The following is a 13,407-nucleotide window of genomic DNA, read 5'->3' as shown; positions in this document are numbered from 1 at the left end:
GCGGGCACGGCGGGGAAGGCGGCGGCGAGCGGGCTAGCTGGGCCTCGGCCCAGTGCGGTCCAAAAGTGTTTTTTTAATATAATTTCGCCCGAAGAAGAAAATCCTAATAAAATATAAAAATAATTCTAAAAATGCCAAAAACAATTTTCACCGTCTAAATAGAATATTTAGAACGAAGTGAACATTTTTTGGCCTAAAATGCAATTTTCGAAAAATGCATACTTTCCTAATTCGAATAAAATAGCAAATAAAATACCAGAAAAATCATAATTTGATTTAAAATTCTTTCTCCAGCATTTCTCTTACTTTGAAGAAGTCATATTATCTTAACTCATTTACTTTTTTAATATTGGAAATAATTGGAGAGAAAAATAATAAAATCAAATAGATCCTTTTCTTCAAATTTGAAATAAATTCAAATGTGAATTTTGTGAAACCTCCAACTCTCTCCTTGGGTCCTTGAGTTGCTTAAGATTTCTAGGATCCCAACCCAAATGCAAAAACAAAAATGATATGCATATGATGATCTATGTATAACATCCAAATTGAAAATTGGGATGTTACACATGTGGCGATAACATTCCCATTAATTCAGAACATGTTGGTAATTAACTACTCACATATTTCAATGAAACCACACCATTTTAACATGTCATGTCATAAGAGCACCAGCAATATGGACCACAACTCACTCATGTTGTGTATCTTTCATGAACAGAAACACGACACGATTAACAACTATTTAAAATAAAATGATTTTTCTTGAGTATCCTTTCTTGTGAGAATATAAAGATCATACCCCACAAATGCAGTAGTTGCACGTACTCCCATAACCCTAGCGCCACATCCTTACACCGTCTTCGACCAGCGCTTTGCAGCAATGGCATGGATGTAGGGTTCTCATCTCTCGAATAGTGTGTAGGAAGACCTTTTTGGTAAGCTTTATTGTATCGGTGATGTTACTTCAACAGTGATGATAGTATTGTCTCGAATATAAGTCTTTTGACTCCTATAATGTCTCAATGGCACTTGATTCAATGTTGATGGGGAGTTTGGGATGTTTTTGTCAACGCCGGTCTTCATGAACAACGGTCTGGTTCTTCTTGTTGTCCGTCATATTGGCTCTATGGGCACGACGACAATGATATCTTCTTCAAAGACCCTTCTTTCAAAATTTGCGATTTGCGAACGTGGTTGTCGACATAGTCTGGTGATCCTCGCGCACCTACTTGCCTTGATCATCGCGACGCTCTTGCTGATTAGCTTGGAGTGATTGTCAATCCCCATGCTACACAATCTACTACTTGAGTGATTCATTGAGGTTTGGTTCTCTACTGATCTTTGCATATACTTCGGTGGTTGAATTTCATGTTGTTGTCCATCACCGACTAGAGCTATGGTGGCTTACACTGGACGAGTTCGAATTCATCTTAGGGAGAAATTTTAGATCTAGGGTCTTGGTTGAAGTTTTCCCTTTGTTTTGTGCCGTTTCTACATTTGTGGGTTTAACTATCCCATTGTTTGGTTTTATCTGATGTTTTATTTATTTAAAATAAGCCAAACTTGGTTAATGAAAAGGGAGAATGGAGTTTTATCTCATCGGTGGAGGTTGTGGAAGTAGAGGCAATTGGCCTCCAGGTTGTTGTTGGATGTCCGGGTAGTGGCCCGAGATTTTGGCACGGCGGCTAAGGTCCACGGGCAGGTGTTTTTGTGCAACCTGGGCTGTGATTATCTTGGTCATGCGATTTTGTGGTTTGTGTGCGAGCGGGGGCTATTGAGACTTCGAGCCTAAGGGTGGTGAGGGCAGGCTGTGCTGGGCATGAAAGCTAGGAGTATGACGGAAGTGGTGGCCCCGGGTTGTATTGGTTGTCTTTTAGTTTGGTGCTATTGACGACATGGGTTTTTGGGGTGTGCTCTCTTCATCATCGATGTTGGGGCGGCCTAGTCTCACTCCTCCCATAGCGATCTGTGTGGCAGTGGTGCAGTTCCCCAAGGGGTTTTGGTGGTCAACTTGTTTGATGCGGGGTGTGTCTTGGTTCGGTCGCTTTGATGGCCGGTGGAACACTTTGTCCCGTTGTATATGGTTTTTGTCTAGTTTTCTCTAATAAGTCAAACTACTCTTTTCTTCATACTCTCTCCGTCCGGAAATACTTGTTCTTAAAATGGTTGTATCTAAATTTTTTATAGTTATAGATACATTCATTTTTTTTCATTTCTAAGAGAAGTATTTTGGGACGGAGGGAGTAGTTGGTTTCTCAATAAAGAAATAAAAAAGTAAACAGGGAGCACGTAAGTATCAATAATGCAAAAGCTACCAGCTGACCTGGCTGTGAGTGAAGGGGCATATGCAAGCTTAGTCATGCAATGTATATGAAACAACTTAACAAGGATCGATCATCTGACTCACCGAACGCGGTATCATCGGGTTACTTATGCAAGCTTACCTTCGAAATTACACATCATCCAAACTAATTAAGAAGCTTAGTTAAGTTGGTCCCAAAACGAGACACGTGACCTATTGGCAGGCCTTGTTGGTAGAGGGTCATGCCGTGTCATCCTTAATAATGGTTTAGTAGGTGTCACTTAGTGCTCCTTCATTTTTGAAATTAAACTATGCTTATTTCGTTTCCTGTCAGGCATATCTTATTTGTCTGATGTGTGGTGTGAAAAGGACGAGTAGGGCCAAGTGTCAGCATCCGTGTCTCTTTTCGATGGGGCGATCCATTTCGTTCACCGTCGTTCGTTTGGGTCGGCGCAGGCAGAAAAGGCGGCCCAACACGCCGACCCAAACGGCCGCACGTCCGCTTTCCATCCGCCTACCGACCCATTCTCGGCTCTTTTTTAACCGGATTTGCGTCGGCGCGGACACAAGACGGACGCGCGCTCGCCCTCTCTCCTCCCCTGGCCCGCTGGTCGGTGGCACATTGGCCTCTTTGCATCCAACAACACACCCTCGCCTGCCTGCTTCGCCGCCGACGCTGCCGGCCATTTTTTCGATAGAAAAAGGATACATAGATAGTTCTAGTATAGACAGATAAAAGAAAAGATCAACTACTCATCGTTTTCCGACTCTGACTCGGTAATGTCCTCCTTCGATGTCTGAATGTAGGCGTCATCACCCCTCTCGTCCTCGGAGTCCCAGGACGACGCTTCTCCTAGCTTCATGTTCAATTGAGTGGGCTGCTTCCGCGCACGGTTGTCTCCCGATAGGCGGCTCGCTTCGTCCTCCTCGCCTCCCTCTCCATCCTCCTTTGCTTGTAGAACTGGCGCTCGTTGACGATGTCCTGCGTGAAGCGTTTGCGCCACACTGCCATGGCTTCCATGTCCATCTCGGTGATGGCGAGGCGACGCTGCCGCCTCCGGTTGTCACGACGATCCTCGTCGGTGAAAAGTCGCGGGAGAGGCGCGAGATCCTGCGCCCGCTGGCTCGTCAACACGTCCGAAAAATTCATCTCCCGACTAGGCCGCCAGAGGCGCCACGCCGCCGCGTGGTACGCGCAGGCCGCCTCCTTTGCGGTGTTGAGAATGAGGCGTTTCTCGGCAAACCAGATCTCGGAGGAGAAGGCGTCGGAGCGGCGCTCGCGGACTCCGCGAAAATCCGAAGCGCCCATGCGACGCATCGACATGATGGCGCAGAGGCGGTGAGGCTAGTAAGAGGGGGCAAGATGAGTGGGCGGCAGGCAAAGTGTAGAGGGAGCGCCTTATTAATAACGAGCGTCGGCTGCGACGCGCCAAAACCAGCGCACGCTAGGCCGATTTCCCCCCGCACGCGCGAACCTTTCCCGCGCGCTGGAGCGTCAAAACCAGGGCGACGACATGGCCGCTGGCATGATCTATGCGCGCGGTCATGAAATGAGTCGGCGCGTTGGGCACTGCCGATCCAAATCTAAAAAAGAGCGGACGCCGGACGGGCGGCCGACCCAAACGGACAAAAAGCGGACAAAAGCACCGTCCGTTTGGGTCGGCGCGTTAGAGTTGCTCTGGGTGCATAGAAAATGACTCATATGTAAAAGTGGAATTACGACGTTGAGTGAATCAATTTATATGAACTACTAAGTACTCCCTTCGTTCCTAAATATTTGTCATTTTAGGATTTTAAATGAACTATCATATACGGATGTATATAGATATATTTTAAAGTATAGATTCATTTATTTTGTAGTCATTTGTTAAAATCTCTAGAAAGATAAATATTTAGGAACGAAGGGATTATAATTTTGCAAGAAACGGAACAATAGTTGTATGGACCAGTGTTTGTCATTCTTACAGACAGTAGGCAGAAGGATTATTGGTTCGCACCTTGCCAAGTGTATACGCAATAACGCGTCAAAATCCAATACACTTTTGAGGCGCACCTGATATAAAATCATGACAGAGACTAGAAAGTGGTAGCAGCAGGAGCAAGAGCGGACAGGCGGCAGTAAAGACAAGTAGACCTTCCTCTAGTTAAAAAGAATAGAAAAGACGAGCACCAGATCTTTGCAAAAAAATAAATAATAATGCCGTGGCAAGTTGAGAAGAAGATCATATCATCTACCACCAATCTGGCTTTTTAAGAGGTTCAATGTTTGTGCCCATTCGTACTGCTTTTGGCCACTTGATGATGTGTGGTCATGAAATTCTTGATGTTTTGAACTCTTTTGCGGAAACATTTGGAACCAGCGGCCATGTTAACGCCATCATCATCTCAAACATAAGGACCACCCAAGTTACTTCTCCCACGTCCTATTCTCCGTCCATATATACCACATATTTATTTTCTTCATTCAAGAATATGGAGAATAATTTCGCCAAAAAAGAAGAGCATGGAGGATAAGGATACCTAATTTAATTCCACAACATTCTGTGTGGCGGACTCTGATCAGATGATGGTGTTGAGTTCTTTTGCTCTGCAAGCTGAGCCCTCAAGAGGCTTGCTCTGCAAGCACGTCAAAAGGATACAGTAAAAACGATCATGTGGGCCCGGAAAGATTTAGTCTTAGCTATACAAGAATTTTGATTATTTGTCTAGGAAAGAGAGAGATAGACAGATGGAGAGAGAAGGGAAAAGACAAGAGAGATGCTTATCTGTGGAAAGGGCCTTTGACAGGTGACCAAAAAGCAGCCGCCTCTTTTCTGCCAAATGTTTCTCTTTTTCGTGTGAAGCTGCCACCGGCTAAACAAATCCTTCTTTTTTCTTTCTGTCTCTCAGTGGTTGTGTCACTTCTACGCCCCTCCTTTCTTTCGTGTTTGCATGGCCCTCCAATTATTCTGCTTCTCTCTTCCTATAAGTTGAATAACATCTATATTTTTCAAGTCTAGTCACAATAGATCTATAATCAAATACGCAAAAATCCAGGTAATTGCTCTTATGATTTTCTTTCGGGCATCATGTTATGAAACTGCTCGTCTTCCTCAATGTCCAAACATAGGATAAAAAAACATCTTTCGGGCACGCGACTCCGGAGGCGGCGCCGCCGCACACCAAAGACCTCGACGTTGTCAATGGAGGTTGTCTGGCGGCAGACGACGGTGGCGGGGCGTCCTTTACCTCTTCCCATGCATCTCCTTCCCCACCTCCAACCCTAGACTTAAATCACGCTCGTCCGGGATGCCACGCGTGGTGGCCGTCATGCCCCTTCCCCTCGCCTTCCCAATCTACAGCGCTGTCGGAGCCTCAATGCGGCCTCAGGTGCGGAGCCATCACCGCCGAGGGCAGTGGGCCTTGGCATGGTTCATAGGAGGTTCATGGGAGCCTTCAACCGCACAACACATCGACACCATTGGGTATGTCAAAATTGTGCGCATCACGACCGTGAGCCGGATAATCGGTGTATTGCAACAATGTTCTTGTCAAGTGGGGGCAGCAACACTAGGTGACTTCTTTTTTACTGGTGTTCTTTTGGGCACCGAGTCTCAATTTCTGGGGTGAAACCCCAGGTCTAACATTCATTGATTGTACCAGACATTGGCGGATCTCTATCTGTTTCCCTGCCACGAAGGCATTGTTTGGAGGTCGCTCAGAATTTCTTCGGGGTGAAAACCCATGATCCGACCTTGGTGGTTGATGAGGCGACGATAACGCTTGTGCACTGTTCCCTTCCTGGAGGCATGGCCCTTGAAGACCTATTTTCACGGTGCATGTGTTGCTAGTGGTGGTGGGTGTTTTAGTTGTTTTGCTAATTGCTTCGGTAGTTTTTTTCATTGTTTTTCTTTCCGCTTGGCATCGCCACGATCTTGTAAGGATTTGCTATTTGTCGGCGTACTAATTTGTGTGTGCATTGGTGTTGACAGGGTGCACACTCTGTATTTTTTATCTGCATGATGCTTCTTGACGAGGCAATAAAAACACCCTCTGTCAAAAGAAAGATAAATAAATTTTATCTCATTTAACTTTGAGAACAAAAAGGATAAACGACAACCAAGTTAGTGCAATGATCAAGAGCACATTATTTCAAAGAAAAAAACAATGTGGAATAGCATATCGTTGACCTAAGTCGTGCAAGTTGCAATTTTCCTATTTCGATGGAATGTGGATATGTAATGAGGGCTGTAGATACTAAGTCACTAAGGAGATGTCACTAGTGCAAAAATGCTTAGACAAAATCTTTGTTAGTGGTGCACCAATTTTAACCCACACAACTGGTATTTTTTTTTGAAATACAAGTGTTGTATTTTTTTGAGCAATACCAGTGTTGTAAATTTCATATGAAAAAAAAACTATTACTAATTGTGTGTTTGTATTTTTAGTTTTTTACATGCCAGTAGTTTATGGGAAGCAGTGTTTTGAGCAGGCATAAGTTAGTAATGGCGTGACAATTATGTGGCATGTCACAGGTAGTGTCATTGTTGTTGGTCTGGCACCTAAATGGTACATGTACCAGTAACTTCTGCCTCATGAGGTGGATATTGGCGGCCTGTGACTTTTTTTTGCACGCCACCCGTGAACTACATACTAATGGTGTGTGACATGCATAACATGCCATTTGTATGGTGCGCCAATAGTTGAGTTCACGACCTCTTTTCCTTCTCCTTTCACTTCACTTATTTCTCCCCTTTCTCTCCCCCCTTCTTTCACTTCTCCCTAGCTCCTCTCACAACTTTTCTTTCTCCTCTCTCTTTTCACTTCTTCCTATATCCCCTTCACTCTTAGGTTTTTTTGTTCCTCTCTATACCCTTCACTAGCTAGCCAGATCTCCCTCTTTCTTTATACTGCCCACCTTTTTCTCTCATAGCCATGTGGCCACTAATGGACCCATCAGAACTTGGAGAATCGGGACGAGCCCCACATGTGAGCTCATGTCCGATGATGGCGACGAGATACTGGGACTCCGCCGCCGCGGACAAGCTCCCCACCGCTCTGTTGGCTTGGCCAAGAGCTCCCACCCAAACCTATGCAGCCCGGGCCCGACGAACCATCGTGCAGTACGAGAGCATCCGTCGAATACGATGACAAATCATACACTATGGGCAACGAAGTCTGATAGCCCAGAAGTACAGGGGATCAGTTGTAGCCTTCATAAATATGAGTGTTGAACCCAACGAGGAGCTGAAGGTAGAATTAATATCCTCTCAAGTTCTAGCGACCACCAATACAATGTTGGGGAACGTAGTAATTTCAAAAAATTTCCTACGCACACGCAAGATCATGGTGATGCATAGCAACGAGAGGGGAGAGTGTTGTCTACGTACCCTCGTAGACCGAAGCGGAAGCGTTGACGCAACGTAGAGGAAGTAGTCGTACGTCCCCCCGGTTCAACCGATCCAAGCACCGTTACCCCGGCACCTCCGAGTTCTTGACACACGTACAACTCGATGACGCACCCCGATCTCCGATCCAGTAGAGGCGCGGGGAGGAGTTCCGTCAGCACGACGGCGTGGTGACGATCTTGATGTTCTCCTGTCGCAGGGCTTCGCCTAAGCACCGCTACAATATGACCGAGGTGTAATATCGTGGAGGGGGGCACCGCACACGGCTAAGGAACGATCTCAATGATCAACTTGTGTGTCTAGGGTGCCCCTCTACCCCCGTATATAAAGGAGGGAGGGAGGAGGAGGCCGGCCCAAGGGGTGGCGCGCCCTAGGGGGGGCAATCCTACTCCAAGTAGGTTTGGCCCCCCGTCTTTCCTATTCGGAGTAGGAGAAGGAAGGAAGAGGGGGGAGGAGAGAAGGAAAGGGGGAACCGGCCCCCTTCCCAATTCGGATTGGGCTTGGGGGGGCGCCCCCCTCCTTTGCTCCTTCTCCCTCCCTTCCACTAAGGCCCAATAAGGCCCATATACTTACCGGGGGGGTTCCAGTAACCTCCCGGAGCTCTGGTATATTCCCAAACTCTCCCGAAACCTTTCCGGTGTCCAAATATATCCGTCCAATATATCAATCTTTATGTCTCGACCATTTCGAGACTCCTCGTCATGTCCGTGATCACATCCGGGACTTCGAACAACCTTCGGTACATCAAAATACATAAACTCATAATATAACTGTCATCGAAACCTTAAGCGTGCGGACCCTACGGTTCAAGAACAATGTAGACATGACCGAGACATGTCTCCGGTCAATAACCAATAGCGGGACCTGGATGCCCATATTGGTTCCTACATATTCTACGAAGATCTTTATCGGTCAAACCTCATAACAACATACTTTGTTCCCTTTGTCATCGGTATGTTACTTGCCCGAGATTTGATCGTCGGTATCCAATACCTAGTTCAATCTCGTTACCGGCAAGTCTCTTTACTCGTTCTGTAATACATCATCTCATAACTAACTCATTAGTTACATGCTTGCAAGGCTTAGGTGATGAGTATTACCGAGAGGGCCCAGAGATACCTCTCCGACAATCGGAGTGACAAATCCTAATCTCGAATTATGCCAACTCAACATGTACCTTCGGAAACACCTATAGAGCACCTTTATAATCACCCAGTTACGTTGTGACGTTTGGTAGCACACAAAGTGTTCTTCCGGTAAACGGGAGTTGTACAATCTCATAGTTGCAGGAACTTTGTATAAGTCATGACGAAAGCAATAGCAGTATACTAAACGATCAAGTGCTAGGCTAACAGAATGGGTCATGTCAATCAGATCATTCAACTAATGATGTGATCCCGTTAATCAAATAACAACTCTTTGTCCATGGTTAGGAAACATAACCATCTTTGATTAACAAGCTAGTCAAGTAGAGGCATACTAGTGACACTCTGTTTGTCTATATATTCACACATGTATTATGTTTCCGGTTAATACAATTCTAGCATGAATAATAAACATTTATCATGATATAAGGAAATAAATAATAACTTTATTATTGCCTCTAGGGCATATTTCCTTCAGTCTCCCACTTGCACTAGAGTCAATAATCTAGATCACATCACAATGTGATTAACATCGATAGTTCACATCATCATGTGATTAACACCCATAGTTCACATCGCCGTGTGACCAACACCCAAAGGGTTTACTAGATTTAGTAATCTAGTTCACATCGCTATGTGATTAACACCCAAAGAGTACTAAGGTGTGATCATGTTTTGCTTGTGAGAGAATCTTAGTCAACGGGTCTTTCACATTCTGATCCGTTATGTATTTTGCAATTTTCTATGTCTACAATGCTCTGCACGGAGCTACTCTAGCTAATTGCTCCCACTTTCAATATGTATCTAGATCGAGACTTAGAGTCATCCAGATCGGTGTCAAAACTTGCATCGACGTAACCCTTTACGACGAACCTTTTGTCACTTCCATAATCGAGAAACATATCCTTATTCCACTAAGGATAATTTTGACCGCTGTCCAGTGATCTACTCCTAGATCACTATTGTTCTCCCTTGCCAAACTCAGTGTAGGGTATACAATAGATCTGGTACACTGCATGGCATACTTTATAGAACCTATGGCCAAGGCATAGGGAATGACTTTCATTCTCTTTCTATCTTCTGCCGTGGTCGGGTTTTGAGTCTTACTCAATTTCACACCTTGTAACACAGGCAAGAACTCTTTCTTTGACTGTTCCATTTTGAACTACTTCGAAATCTTGTCAGGGTATGTACTCATTGAAAAAACTTATCAAGCGTCTTGATCTATCTCTATAGATCTTGATGCTCAATATGTAAGCAGCTTCACCAAGGTCTTTCTTTGAAAAAACTCCTTTCAAACACCCCTTTTTGCTTTGCAGAATAATTCTACATTATTTCCGATCTACAATATGTCATTCACATATACTTATCAGAAATGCTGTAGTGCTCCCACTCATTTTCTAGTAAATACAGGCCTCACCGCAAGTCTGTATAAAACTATATGCTTTGATCAACTTATCAAAGCGTATATTCCAACTCCGAGATGCTTGCACCAGTCCATAAAAGGATCGTTGGAGCTTGCACATTTTGTTAACACCTTTAGGATCGACAAAATCTCTTGGTTGCATCACATACAACTCTTCTTTAATAACTCCATTAAGGAATGCAGTTTTGTTTATCCATTTGCCAGATTTCATAAAATGCGGCAATTGCTAACATGATTCGGACAGACTTAAGCATAGATACGAGTGAGAAACTCTCATCGTAGTCAACACTTTGAAATTGTCGAAAACCTTTTGCGACAATTCTAGCTTTGTAGATAGTAACAGCATCTGTCTTCCTCTTGAAGATCCATTTATACAATATGGCTTGCCGATCATCGGGCAACTCCACCAAAGTCCACACTTTGTTCTCATACATGGATCCCATCTCAGATTTCATGGCCTCAAGCCATTTCGCGGAATCTGGGCTCATCATCGCTTCCTCATAGTTCGTAGGTTTGTCATGGTCAAGTAACACGACCTCCAGAACAGGATTACCGTACCACTCTAGTGCGGATCTCACTCTGTTTTACCTACGAGGTTCGGTAGTAACTTGATCTGAAGTTACATGATCATCATCATTTGCTTCCACACTAATTGGTATAGTAGTCATAAGAACATATTTCTGTGATGAACTACTTTCCAATAAGGGAACAGGTACAGTTACCTCATCAAGTTCTACTTTCCTCCCACTCACTTCTTTCGAGAGAAACTCCTTCTCTAGAAAGGATCCATTTTTAGCAACGAATGTTTTGCCTTCGGATCTGTGATAGAAGGTGTACCCAACAATTTCCTTTGGGTATTCTATGAAGACGCACTTCTCCGATTTGGGTTTGAGCTTATCAGGATGAAACTTTTTCACATAAGCATCGCAGCCCCAAACTTTAAGAAACGACAATTTTGGTTTCTTGCTAAACCATAGTTCATATAGTGTCGTCTCAACGGATTTAGATGGTGCCCTATTTAACGTGAATGCAGTTGTCTCTAATGCATGATCCCAAAACGATATTGGTAAATCGGTAAGAAACATCATACATTGTACTATATCCAATAAAGTACAGTTATGACGTTCGGACACACCATTATGATGTGGTGTTCCAGGTGGCATGAATTTGTGAAACTATTCCACATTGTTTTAATTGAAGACCAAACTCGTAACTCAAATATTTGTCTCCGCGATCAGATCGTAGAAACTTTATTTTTCTTGTTACGATGATTTTTCCACTTCACTCTGAAATTCTTTGAACCTTTCAACTATTTCAGACTTATGTTTCATCAAGTAGATATACCCATATTTACTCAAATCATCTGTGAAGGTCAGAAAATAACGATACCCGCCGCGAGCCTTAACACTCATCGGATCGCATACATCAGTATGTATTATTTCCAATAAGCCAGTTGCTCACTCCACTGTTCCGGAGAACGGAGCCTTAGTCATCTTGCCCATGAGGCATGGTTCACAAGCATCAAGTGATTCATAATCAAGTGATTCCAAAATCCGATCAACATGGAGTTTCTTCATGTGCTTTACACCAATATGACCTAAACGGCAGTGCCACAAAATAAGTTGCACTATCATTATTAACTTTGCATCTTTTGGTTTCAATATTATGAATATGTGTATCACTACGATCGAGATCCAATGAACCATTTTCATTGGGTGTGTAACCATATAAGGTTTTATTCATGTAAACAGAACAACAGTTTATTCTCTTACTTAAATGAATAACCGTATTGCAATAAACACGATCAAATCATATTCATGCTCAACGCAAACACCAAATAACATTTATTTAGGTTCAACACTAATCCCGAAAGTATAGGGAGTGTGCGATGATGATCATATCAATCTTGAAACTACTTTCAACACACATCATCACTTCACCCTTAACTAGTTTCTGTTTATTCTGCAACTTCTGTTTCGAGTTACTACTCTTAGCAACTGTACCAGTACCAAATACCGAGGGGTTGCTATAAACACTAGTAAAGTACACATCAATAACATGTATATCAAATATACCTTTGTTCAATTTGCCATCCTTCTTATCCGCCAAATACTTGGGGTAGTTCTACTTCCAGTGACCAGTCCCTTTGCAGTAGAAGCACTTAGTCTCAGGCTTAGGTCCAGACTTGGGCTTCTTCACTTGAGCAGCAACTTGCTTGCCGTTCTTCTTGAAGTTCCCTTCTATCCCTTTGCCCTTTTCTTGAAACTAGTGGTCTTGTTAACCATCAACACTTGATGTTCTTTCTTGATTTCTACCTTCAACGATTTCATCATCATGAAAAACTCGGGAATCATCCCTTGCATACTATAGTTCATCACGAAGTTCTACTAACTTGGTGATGGTGACTAGAGAATTATGTCAATCACTATCTTATCTAGAAGATTAACTCCCACTTGATTCAAGCGATTGTAGTACCCAGACAATCTGAGCACATGCTCACTAGTTGAGCGATTCTCCTCCATCTTTTAGCTATAGAACTTGTTGAAGACTTCATATCTCTCAACTTGGGTATTTGCTTGAAATATTAACTTCAATTTCTGGAACATCTCATATGGTCCATGACGTTCAAAACGTCTTTGAAGTCCCGATTCTAAGCCGTTAAGCATGGTGCACTAAACTATCAAGTAGTCATCATATTGAGCTAGCCAAACGTTTCATAACGTCTGCATCTGCTCATGCAATAGGTTTGTCACCTAGCAGTGCATCAAGGACATAATTCTTCTGCGCAGCAATGAGGATAAACCTCAGATCACGGATCCAATCCGCATCATTGCTACTAACATTTTTCAACACAGTTTTCTCTAGGAACATATCAAAATAAACATATGAAAGCAACAACGCGAGCTATTGATCAACATAATTTGCAAAATACTACCAGGACTAAGTTCATGATAAATTTAAGTTCAATTAATCATATTACTTAAGAACTCCCACTTAGACAGACATCTCTCTAGTCATCTAAGTGATCACGTGATCCAAATCAACTAAACCATAACCGATCATCACATGAGATGGAGTAGTTTTCAATGGTGAACATCTTATGTTGATCATATCTACTATATGATTCACGCTCGACCTTTCGGTCTC

This window comes from Triticum aestivum, chromosome 5B (assembly GCF_018294505.1).
Source record: "Triticum aestivum cultivar Chinese Spring chromosome 5B, IWGSC CS RefSeq v2.1, whole genome shotgun sequence".
Lineage (NCBI taxonomy): Eukaryota > Viridiplantae > Streptophyta > Magnoliopsida > Poales > Poaceae > Triticum > Triticum aestivum.
Note: the sequence above shows the minus strand (reverse complement) of the source record.